General features: G+C 46.7%; 1 long non-coding RNA gene across 1 annotated transcript; it reads left to right on the forward strand.

Annotated features, from left to right (window-relative positions):
- Positions 1-9,286: 9,286 nt before the first annotated feature.
- On the forward strand, positions 9,287-10,646 carry LOC132081545 (uncharacterized). Its single transcript, XR_009419690.1, has 2 exons — positions 9,287-9,415; positions 10,241-10,646. It is a non-coding gene; the product is annotated as an uncharacterized LOC132081545 (long non-coding RNA).
- The last annotated feature ends 694 nt before the right edge of the window (positions 10,647-11,340 follow it).

Genomic DNA, 11,340 nt, shown 5'->3' on the forward strand with positions numbered 1-11,340 from the left:
ACTTGGCAGAGATGTCCTTCCTGGACTGGAATGATGATTTTGTTTTTAAATTGCAGGTAGATAGGATTCTTTCTGTCTCTCCTGAATCACCCTGCTTCAGGAATTATCTGGGACGTGGCAGCTTGTGCCCTCTGTCCTGGCTCCCCGAAGGTGCCATCTCCCAGCCAGCATTCCCATCTTGCTTGCAGGAGGTGCCAGGGTCATTCCCAGAGCTCTGTTCCTCCTGCTGGACGAAGAGCAGCATCCCTTGGCTCTGCCAGCTCCCATTCCTGCCTCATCCAGCCCTGTGAAGTCAGGCCAGGAGTCTGAGCTGGAATTAGGCAATGACAGTGAGGACTTAATCTGGTGCACAATTAGTGGTCAAGACTCAGCTCCTGAGACACGAGGGAAGAGAGGCAGCTCCTCCTATTTTCCTTTTCAGCAACAGCCCAATAATTCCCTAAATCCAAACTTTGGATGGCTCTGCTATCCTTTTGGAAAGGGGAACAAAAATAACATCACTAAGCCCACTGCAGCCCCTTGAAGTGGACTCAAATGGAAATAAAAGCCCTTTGCAGAGTGAGCTTTGGATGGATTTTTCACTGAGCGTCCAAAAATTCCTTGGAAGGAGCATGTGGGCCAAAGGCCAGGGCTGGGCTGTGTACCTGTGCTCTGGCCAGATGGAGGAGAAACAGAACAGATGCATCAAGATGAAGAGAAGCTTTCAGAGTGTTTTCAGAGCCTCCTGTTCACTGAAAGGACTGGAAAGTGATTTAGAAAATGAATCCTTTGAACACGAGGAAAAAATTGTCTTGGACGGTGCTATCAGTGCCCTTCCAGGCTTGCAGAGGTGGGGGAATGTCATTTGCCTGCAAGGAATTAACCCAAACCCTCCCTCTGTGTGAGGGGCTGGACTGGGAGGAGACAACACATGGGAAGTTGAATGAGGCTCTTAAAATATTTGGCCTTCCTCTAATGGAGGTTAAAGTTGGAAATTGTTTGGTGGGTTTTTTCCCTCGGACTTCGCCCAAATGTCCGAGGAGATCTGAGATTGCACTGCTCTCCCAGAGGGGCAAAAGGAAGGGAAATTTATATGAAATATAAAGGGAAACTCTGCACTTGCTATCCCTCTTACACAGGACAAGGAAAGCAGCGCCTCTCTGGCCACAGCATCAGTGGGGCTCCAGCTCCTGAAAAGCAGCTGCTGTGGGCTCTGGATGTGAAAATCAGACTCCATCCCTCTTCTCAGTTTTTTATACATTATTGTCTTTCCACTGCAAAGAGAGAAATTTAACAAAACTGGGATTCACATAGGTATTTTTTCTACTCCATTAACTGTGGGCACAGAGAAAGGAAAACCAGACATGCAGACAAGTATCAGCAATGATTTCCATGGAAACCTGGGGTTTTTAACAACTCTGGAGACTGATGGTGATGTATGCTCACTAAAGGTGAAGTGCTGGCACTGGAGCTAGTGCTGAAACCACTGGATTGAACATGGAAATCAACGTGGGACTAATGTTGAGCCTGATGGAAAAACATGGGGCTCACATGAAATCCTCACAGGCCAGACAAGCAAATCAGGTAATTTAATAATAATAATAGTGTGGAAGAAATTTGACCAAGAATAACCAATCTCAGATCTATGGACACCAGAGCCTGCTTTCTGTTTGTAATATTGTTTTACAAGCTCCTGGCAGCATTCCTGAGCCTAAAAGTGGTGTTCAATTCCCTTCCCACTGAAGGCCTGTGTATTCCACCACTGTGGGCTGGTTTGGGATAGCAGGCAACTGGGCTGGACGTGGCCAGGAACCACATAGGATGAGAAAAGCAGAACTGACAAGTGTAAAAATCTGGATTTACAGAGTCCAGTGATGTATTTGAGCTGCAGCAAGTTGTCAAATGCAGCAAGGACTGCACTGATCCAGCCCCAGGCCTTTGTTGTGGAAGATTCTCACTTCCATTGAGACCCTGAGGAAGAGACACTGAGGTTTAAGATCTTGCATCCTATTTAGTCTCTCATTTGCGCTGTGATTCTTCTCTGCAGATTAAGGGACTTTATCCCTCATTTTCAGCTCACTTTAAACATGTAAATTGGTGTACAGCTGAAGCTGTGAAAAGAAGTGCACACATCTGTCACCACTGATCTTATCCAAGGGTTTCTAGGGTTGGATGCCTGATGAAGAAAGATCTGTGCCTTGGATGTGGAGTTAAAGAGAAAAAGGAGCTGCTGCCATGAGAAAGGGCACAGGGGAGAGCAGGAGAGGTCTTGCTCCTGCTCACTGGGGGAGAGCTGTGGGTTGGTAAATCAGGAATGGTGCAGCCATTCCTGGTCTCTGCCTGGGACTGGGTTTGGCTGCAGCATCCCCTGAAGTGTCCTGGCAGTGGAAGAAGTTGTCTCCTGATATTGTTACTGGTTTGTGGATGTGACTGGATTGAGGGAGCTGGAGCTGCAATCCAACCCTGTGAGCTTGAGCACTGCACTCACATGGATGCAGAGAGCCTGCCTCGGATGAGCTGAGCCCCAGTTACCACAGCTGGGCTGACTGGTGGCCTGTGCTGGAGAGAAACAAACCCTGAGTGTGATGTGGCTTCACAGGGAGCAGACAGAAACCCCTCAGCAGATGCAGAGCAATGGGAGATTCATGGATGGAAGTTCTGGGCCTGAAAAGCTGTCTGCCTTCATCTGTCACCCACCTTCATAAAGGCAGGATGGAGAGGAATAGCTTTCCTTACCTTCACAGACATCACTGCTGTAACAGCACAGCAGCAAAACTGGCTCAGTGTGCTGAGGGAGACAAAGTTGTCTCTTTAGAGACAGACAGACAGCAAGCCAGCAAGCCAGCTTCTCCTCTGCTCTGTGCATGGAACTCCAAAACGAGTAAAGGAGCTATTTGTAACCAGGAACAGAATCAAACCACTGGCAGAGCTCCCTGTGAAAGATTCCCACTTCAATCCTGGCTGGCATCTGAACAGGAGCAGCTCCTCAGCAGCAGTGTCAGGGTTAAACACTCCCAGCATGTGTGCAATTGCAGAAATGCCCCGAGAAGAACCAAGGAAATATTTCCATCCTAAACCCCGATAAGGAGTGAGAATGTGCAACTCGTTCCATATGCTGGCTGCAGGGCCCGAGCCAAGAGGAAAAGCCACGGAGTCTGCCAATCCCTAAGAACTTGCAAGCCTGATAAATGAGTGCCTTGCTTTGGGAAAGCCAGAGACAAAGTCACACTAGAAAGGAGAAAACAGAAGAAAAGTGAGGAGTCTTTAAAAAAAAATAATTAATAAAGCCAAGTCTTCCCCATTTGTCTTGTCGGCTGGCAGCAAGAATTTCTGGAAATGTTTTACATGTCAAAGATTTAACCAAGCTGGGATGTTTGTGGACAAGCTCTTATAGGCAATGAATAAATAAATCAGGAAAAAAAGTCTATCTCCTGCTTTACAAAAATGATCCTGGCCTGAGACAGCTGCATTCTTCTGGGATTCTCTGTGCAGGCCAGGATGGAAGCGCTCAAAGCCGGAGCGTTCTTGGGTTTCTCCAGCATTGACATGGAAACTGTGCTGAGCCTGGTCATGCAGCAAGGGGGGAAAAGCTGGAGGGACAGCTCTGGCCAGAGAAGCACCTGGGCATCCTCCAGTGGGATGCAAATGGGATGCCCATCCTTGCAGTGGGATACAAATTCCCAGCAGGGAAATGCAGATCCCAGCATGGGGATGCAGATCTCAGCAGTGGGATACAAATTACCAGCAGTGGGAAGCAGATCCCAGCAGAGGGATGCAGATCCCAGCACCAGGATGCAAATCCCAGCACAGGGATGCAAATCCCAGCACGGGGATGCAGATCCCAGCAGTGGGAAGCAGATTCCCAGCACGGGGATGCAGATTCCCAGCATGGGGATGCAGATCTCAGCATGGGGATGTAGATTCCAGCAGAGTGATGCAGATTCCCAGCATGGGGATGCAGATTCGCAGCACAGGGAAGCAGATTCCCAGCATGGGGATGCAGATTCGCAGCACAGGGAAGCAGATTCCCAGCATGGGGATGCAGATCCCAGCATGGGGATGTAGATTCCAGCAGAGTGATGCAGATTCTCAGCAGAGGGATGCAGATTCCCAGCATGGGGATGCAGATTCCCAGCATGGTGATGCAGATCCCAGCATGGGGATGTAGATTCCAGCAGAGTGATGCAGATTCTCAGCAGAGGGATGCAGACCCCAGCATGGGGATGCAGATCCCAGGCTGGTGAGCACCCCCAGCACAGGAATGGGTGCTCAGACAAGCAGCAGTGGCACCTCCTGGCACAGGGGTGAGGGATCAGGGGGAGCCCAGCAGAGCTGGGAGGCAGCAGAGGGTCAGGGCAACCCTGCTCCCTGCAGGGCCTGAGATTTGACAGGGCTGCATTCCTGCCTGAAGGGCTCTGCCTGTGCCATGGATTTCGGGAGAGCAGCGGGCAAATCCACAGCTTGGCTGCCTGGAGGGAAGGCTGTGCCTTTGGAAAGTCTTTTGGCCTTCTCCAGCCAAACACACTCCCATGTTAAATCAGAAATGGAGGAGGAAATCAAACACACAAACAAAATCCCCTCCATTTCTTTTCCAAATAGGGATTTTTTTTAATCTTCTTTGAAGCTGGGTGTGTAGAAGCTCTGAGGTCCCCTGCCATAGGAAATCTTAGCTGGCTCATTTACCTAAACAAATTCGCTGTAATGAGGTTTTTCTGTTACATCAGGGCTTCAGCAGTGTCACCTGTGCCAGCTTGCTGACTTCTCCCAAGCCAGGAGTGTTTTGTTGGGCTAAAAAGAGCCAACCCTGCAGGTTGTAAATTGCTGGGCAAAGTGATAAATGCTACGTGAAATGGCCACTATAATCTGTCTGGAAAGTTGAAAGGAATCCCGCCTTCTTGGGAGCCCAAAATACTTCTTTTACTAGAATACCTTATTTTCCAGCTGTGTGCCACCTTAGTCACTTGCCAAAATATTTGTTCTCTGGTCTGTGCTTCTGCCCTGCAGCTGCTGACAAAGCTGGACAAAGCTCAGAATTTCCCTGGCAAAAGGGAAATTAAAATTTCCTGTATTTGGTGTGTGGTTCTAGGGCAGCTGGGTTATTATGGTGGTGCCTGGGGACAGCCAGGTTCCACCTGGAGTTATAAATAAGGAGGATTTATTTGCTGGAGAAGGCACAAATAGAAGCAGGTACCAAGCAAAAGATGCTTCACTTTGGCTGTTGCCCACCCTCCTGTGGCTTTCCCAGGATTGTCACCTCCCCTCTGCATTGCCCAATGTGCTGCTCACTGTCCCAGCCTTATAGCAGAGAGGTGCTGTGCAATCCCAGCCCTCTGTGCCCTCAAGGCTGCCATTTATTATTTCTTGAACCAGTCCAAGACATTGGAGGGAAGTCCTCTCCAGACCTGGGCTGGCCAAAAATTCAGTGGGTGGGAAAACTTCAGGGATGAAATGCTGAGACTTCTCAGATGATGGACCCTTTGATTAAAACAAAAACATTCAAATATTTAAAAACAAGTTAAAGAGAGAGCTTTGCTTATGACATCTCTGTCCTTGCAAAACACCCTCCCACTAAAAGGCCTGTGCATGAATTATAGGGCCAGATTTTCCTTTGTGTTTTATTTTTTGCCATCATTAACAGCTCAGAAAAATTCCAGTAAATACCCTCAGCTTCACACCCTGTTTTCCCACGGAGCCTCTGTGTGGATGAAGAGATTCTGTCAAAGATTTCATAAACATAAACAATAAACCCACTTTGCTTCCCTTCAGCCCATTTTTATTACATAAGAGAGGATCTGGAGCATCTGAAGAAGACCCTGAGCTGAGATCTGGGAAATTCCAAGTGTGTTCTGGGAAATGCCAGGTGTGTTCTGGGAAATTCCAGGTGTGTTCTCCAGTTGAATGTTCACCATGTTTTGGGTTTGTGCCATGCCAAGGAGCCAGCAAAAAAACTCATCTACAGGCCATGATGTCCATGTTCTCCCTGGATTTTTTTTTTAAAGCATTGCCAGCTTGGGCAACCATAAATCTGTACCAAACATTGCACCATTTGTTTATCAAGGTTTCCTACCATAGAAAATTCCTTTAATAAAAGCACACTTTTGAGGGACTTCTTGAGGCTGAAGCTTGGAAGTTATCCTGAACTCCTGACCTGAGATTCTGGCTCAATCTCCAGATTGAAGAGAAGATAAAGCTTTTGAGACAGGTCTGTATCTTGCAGCCCTAAACCACAATCTTTTGGAAAGAGTCAATCTGTTAAAGGTCATGTTTTGGAGACTTTGGGAAGGCTCAGATCAAAGACACATCTCTCCCTAAATTCTGTCTCTGATGGTGCCAGCAGCAAATGCTCAGGACAAAACCATGGCAAGTCTCTCATGATTTTTCCTGTGGTCATTCCAACTCCTGGCAATCTGCAGCTGAAGGATTTCCTGAGCTAGGGGTCATATCCACATCCTTGTGTGGAATTAATTGCCCAGGTTGGATCTTTCAATGTTTTTAATTGCTATTTGAACCCATTTATGCTCTTGGCTTGCACAAGGAGTTCTACCACTGAATTAAGTGGTGTTTAAAAAACAGCACCATAAATCAGAGTAGCCCTCAATTATAATAAAAGCCTTGAATTTGGATGAAATTGCCAGCATGGATAAAGTTTCTTAGTCCCATCCACGGATTTTATCCACAGCAATGGGAGCCTCATCCCAAAGCAGGGGGAATACATCAAATGAGTTTATGGCAAGATCTTGGAAATCCTGGTAATTCAGGAGCCTTCAGCTCCCAGCTGCCTCGTGGCCTGTGCCTTGCCAGGGTCTGCTCAGCCTGGAGGGTTTCCTTGGGAAAACTTGGGGTTGATAAATCGTGGCCATGTAGGAAAGGCTGGCCCTGCTGGGAAGTCCATTCCTGCCTGAGTCCTTAGTGTAAGGGAAGGGAGAGCTTGCAAAAAATTTGCTGTCACCAAGTCCAGGAAAGGCACAGGGTTGTTCTGGTTTTTTTCTTTTTTCTTTTTTCTTTTTTTTTTTTTTTTTTTTTTTTTTTTTTTTTTTTTTTTTTTTTTTTTTCCTAGGATCTGCCTGGCTCTGAAGGAGCTTTTCTTCCTTTTCTTCAAAATTCTATTGAATTTTGCCATCCTTGGGGACCACTTGCCTCACTTGGAGACTGGCTGGGAGTATAAACCATCAAAGCCATCATTTCTCTTTAGCCAAGGTGGAAAATACCCATCTCCAGAGCAAGGGGAGTGACCCAGGGGCAGCCCCACACCTTCCCAAGGTGATCAGGGACCCAGACATGAATTGCTTCCTTAAAGATGAATACTCCTGGTTGATGACTCTAAAAAACATGACTCTAAAAATCCCAGGAAACGCTCCAGCTGGGCAGGGCAGAGATCTTCCTCCTCCCTCTGAGAGCAGCATCTTCCTCTCCAAAACTCAGTGACCTTCTGCTCTTTTGCTCCCCAGCTCCTGCTGCTTTTGGATGCAGGGAGGGGAAGGATTTGGTCCTTCCTCCCCTCCAAAGTGCTCTGAATCCATCCCTGCCTGCTCTGAAAAGGACCTGCAGCAAAATGAAGTGACAGGAGAGCAGCGTCACCAACAGCCCCTGCCTGGGCATGGGGATTCAGGATCAACAGCCAGGGTTTCTGTCTTGGGAAGAGTGGGACAGCTGAGCTGAGCTGAACCGCAACTAAGCTTTGTTTTATATCTTTTGTAGATAAAATGCAGATAAAAACATCTACATCTGTGCAAAGTCACTCTCTGTGTTGTCATGGCCCTGCAATAATGTTGTATCTCTTTACATACTGCCAAAATTTGAAGGTTTTGGATATAAATAATAATGATTCTAAGGGGTTTCTTGCCTTGCTCAGAGCTCAGTTCCACCTTGGCTTCTTCCCACTCAGCCCCTCCTTACAGCTCATCCTTGTTGCCATGGGGTACCATGGGGATCTTGGCTTTGTGCTCTGTTCCCTGAGAAAGCCCTGCCCTAAGTCCTTATTAGGGTCCCAGCTCCTTAAATTCTCTTTGCAAATCCTAGAAAATTCTATCTGTAAAAACCAGGAGGAGTTTTGCCTGAACAGAGCTGGATTTAACCTGTTGCTGCCTTCACCTGCTGCTCTGGGATGAAAATCAGGTTGAAACAGAGGCAGGTGCTTGGCAAATATCCCTTTCCTCTCTATATTCCAGCTCTAACATGGATGGATTTCTGCCTGTTGGTTCAGCCTGTGTTTGCTGTGTGAAGGTTTTCATGCTGCTATTAATTGCAGAACAAATAAACCTTCAGGCTATATGTTGCTGCTATAATTTATGCAAATATCTTGTTGGTGACTATTAAAAAAATAAAGATAAACCATAGCTGGACTGGTGTTATTGCCAAGAGATTAAATGCTGATGTTTAAAAACTTGGCTGTGTTTCCTCAACGGGACTTTTGTCATCTAATGCTCTATCTGCTGGGATTATCCCTTCAAAAAATTGGCAGTGGCCTTAGAAAGCACAACCTCTAGCTTATTTTTTTATTTTCTTTTATGTTTATTTTTTGGCAGCTCTTGAAGAAATCCCTTTGCCATTTCCAGCCCTTCTGCTTTCACCCAGCAAAACCCCAGTTCTGCAAGCATTGGCTGCCTCCACTGAGCATCTTTGGGGCACCCATCCATCAGAGACAGGGAACTGGAGTGAGAGCAGGAAAAGAAACTCTGCAGATCCAGGGAACATCCTCTGCTGGCCCATCCCCATGGATTTTGGTGGAGTTGTGCCAGGGTGGAGCTTGGCCCTGGCATTTTTCAGGTTATTATTCTTTCACTGAATAATTGCTGGAGTGTATTAAAAGCCTGAATTTTCCATCGGCTTCCTCATGGATTTTCTCACCTTCTGTGATGAACACACTTTGTTTTTGTGTTTAGTTTTCACTTTGGAAGCGCTGGATTAATGATAATCAGGATTTTTTGGGAATTGTGGGCCACTGTGCACAGGTATACACAGGGTTTGTTATTCCAGATGCAACCAGCAACAAGGTATTTTTATGTAGCTGGAAAAAAAAAATCAAAGGCAGAAAAATTAATTCTGAAGGCAAACCAGCATGTTTGAAATATTGAACTTCTACTTCTTCAGTTTATTAAAGTTTTAATAAATAGTCCCATATTTAAAAGTAGAAACTGGTTGCAAAGACACGAACATTTTAAGTGCAGTCTAACCTGCCTGTAGTTTAGATGACAATTTAGATAATTACCACTTAAACAGCAACAATCAATGTTAATTAGAACAATTAAGTTAATTATAAAAGGTGCTTGTAAACAAGTCGATTGTTCAGATAACAATCATTATCTCGCCGCCCTCCCTAAGGCCCCATTTCCCATTCAGGGCTCTCTCAAGTTCACCCTTCCCATGGGAGCATGTGGGACTGGGAGAGCCCAGAAATGGTTTTAAAACCATTGAGATCAAGGACGGCTGCTGAAAGGTAAATAATTTAAAAAACCTATTAAATTGCATGGTAAAAAAATTTAAATGTTTACCAGCATTTCAAATCCTAAAACTGTAGCTGGGTATTTGGTTGCTGCCAGTTTACCAAAAGCAGAAGGTGGATTTGGGATATAAAACGTTCCTTGCTCAGGTGAGATCCCAAAGAAGTCCCAAATCAAGCAGATATTTGGGTTCCAGCCATTTTTAGTTTTTAGGATGTGCAAAGAAGAACCCACCAAGCTCCAACAGGAGGAGACTCCAAAAAATTCTCCAGCAGAAAATGGGTCTGGAGTGCAGCAAGAGAGGTTTGGGTGTGGGATTTCCCAGGGTGGAGTTTGAAGGGAGGGGACAAAACCTGTTCTGTCAGCGCCTTCAGGAGGATGCAGACCCCCAGCTAATGTCAATTTTGTCCAGGTGCTTTCCAAGGGATGGCTGCTGGAAAAGCAGAGCCCAGCCTCTTCTGGGAGAGCTCCTGGGATGGATCCCATAGGGAATGGCTCCTGAGGAGCCCTTGGTGGGCAGCAATAAAGGGGCTCCAAAGCCCCCCTGATCCTCTGATAACAACTGGGGCTTGTTGTCAGCACGGCTGGGGAGGGCTTATCCCTCCTTTGCACCACCCCCGTGCCTTGGGCTGCAAATTTCTTCCAGCTGGAAAGTCCAAGAAAACCCTGATAAGCCCTGGCTGTCCCCCCAGCTGGGAATGATGGATTTTCCAGAGGTAACTCCATGTACCCAGCTCCCTTCTCCTCCACAGTGGGAGCATATGGAATATATTGTGGTCTGAGGGAAATGCATCCTAAGAATTCCTCCTGTGTCTCCTCAGGAGCATTCCAGGATGGATTCCAGCAGGTGTCATGGAATCGCCCGCTCCAAGTGGGTTAAGTGAGGAGCACCCAAAATCTCAGCACAGCTTTGCAGCCAGAAGTTCTGCTGTTCCTTGGGTTTGGGGCAGACTTGCCATGGAAGCTCTGAAAAGACTTTCCAAGGAGAGGGGACAACAAGGAAATATCCAAGATCTGCCTGGAAAAAACTGCTCCTGCCAAGGGTGTGACAAGCTGTTTCCATAATTTAGTTTTTGTCCTCTACCGCCTGAGGAATCCAATCAAACACCCTTGATGCTCCTCTGCACGGATTGCCAGGGAGATCCCCATGGATTACTGGGGTATTTCAACTCTCAAAGTGTCCTCAAGTGAAATTTTTCTTTGAAATAAATAAAAATTTAAGTTTTATCCGTGTTTATTTTTTCAACCAAAAGCAATCACCCAAATCCTGCAGTTTTCCAGCACTCTGTCCAGAGAGGACAGAGTCATTCCCACAGGATAAATCCACTCTGTTCTTCCACTTGTGGGTACAATTCACTCTGGGTAAAACATGGGATCAAGCTGAAACCCCAGCACAGGCACATCCATTACAGACAGTCAAAAAGCTGTGCATTGACCCATGAGGCTGAATTATCCCCTCTATGGAAAACCACTGCTCAAGTGCTCCCCCAGGAAAAGGCACAGCACACTGGAAATACAGAGAGGTTTGGGAAGAGAACAGGGAAATTCAGACCATTTCTGCCACTGCAAGGGCTGGGTCCTTTACAGAGTTCTCCCATGTGTGGAGGAGTTTTCCCCAGTGAAATTTTCCCCACAGCACCAAGTGTGCCCTGATTTAGTGCCCTCAGAGCATCCAGGACAAAAGAATTGTGTTTGGTTTTGTGTCAACCCTGGATATAAACACAGGGTCGACACAAAACTTCACTTAGGCCAGACCTGTGCCAGTCAGGCCTTTCTGCTGCCTCAGTCTCTCCCTGCTGCTCTGCAGAATTTTTTCTATTTTTGCCCCAATTCAGGAACATTCCATGCTGCTACTGCTCCAGGGAGTGTAGGAAGTTGGGCACAGTGGGTTCAGCTTCCACTGGGCTTTTCCCTACATTCT

This window comes from Ammospiza nelsoni, chromosome 18, assembly GCF_027579445.1.
Source record: "Ammospiza nelsoni isolate bAmmNel1 chromosome 18, bAmmNel1.pri, whole genome shotgun sequence".
Classification (NCBI taxonomy): Eukaryota; Metazoa; Chordata; class Aves; order Passeriformes; family Passerellidae; genus Ammospiza; species Ammospiza nelsoni.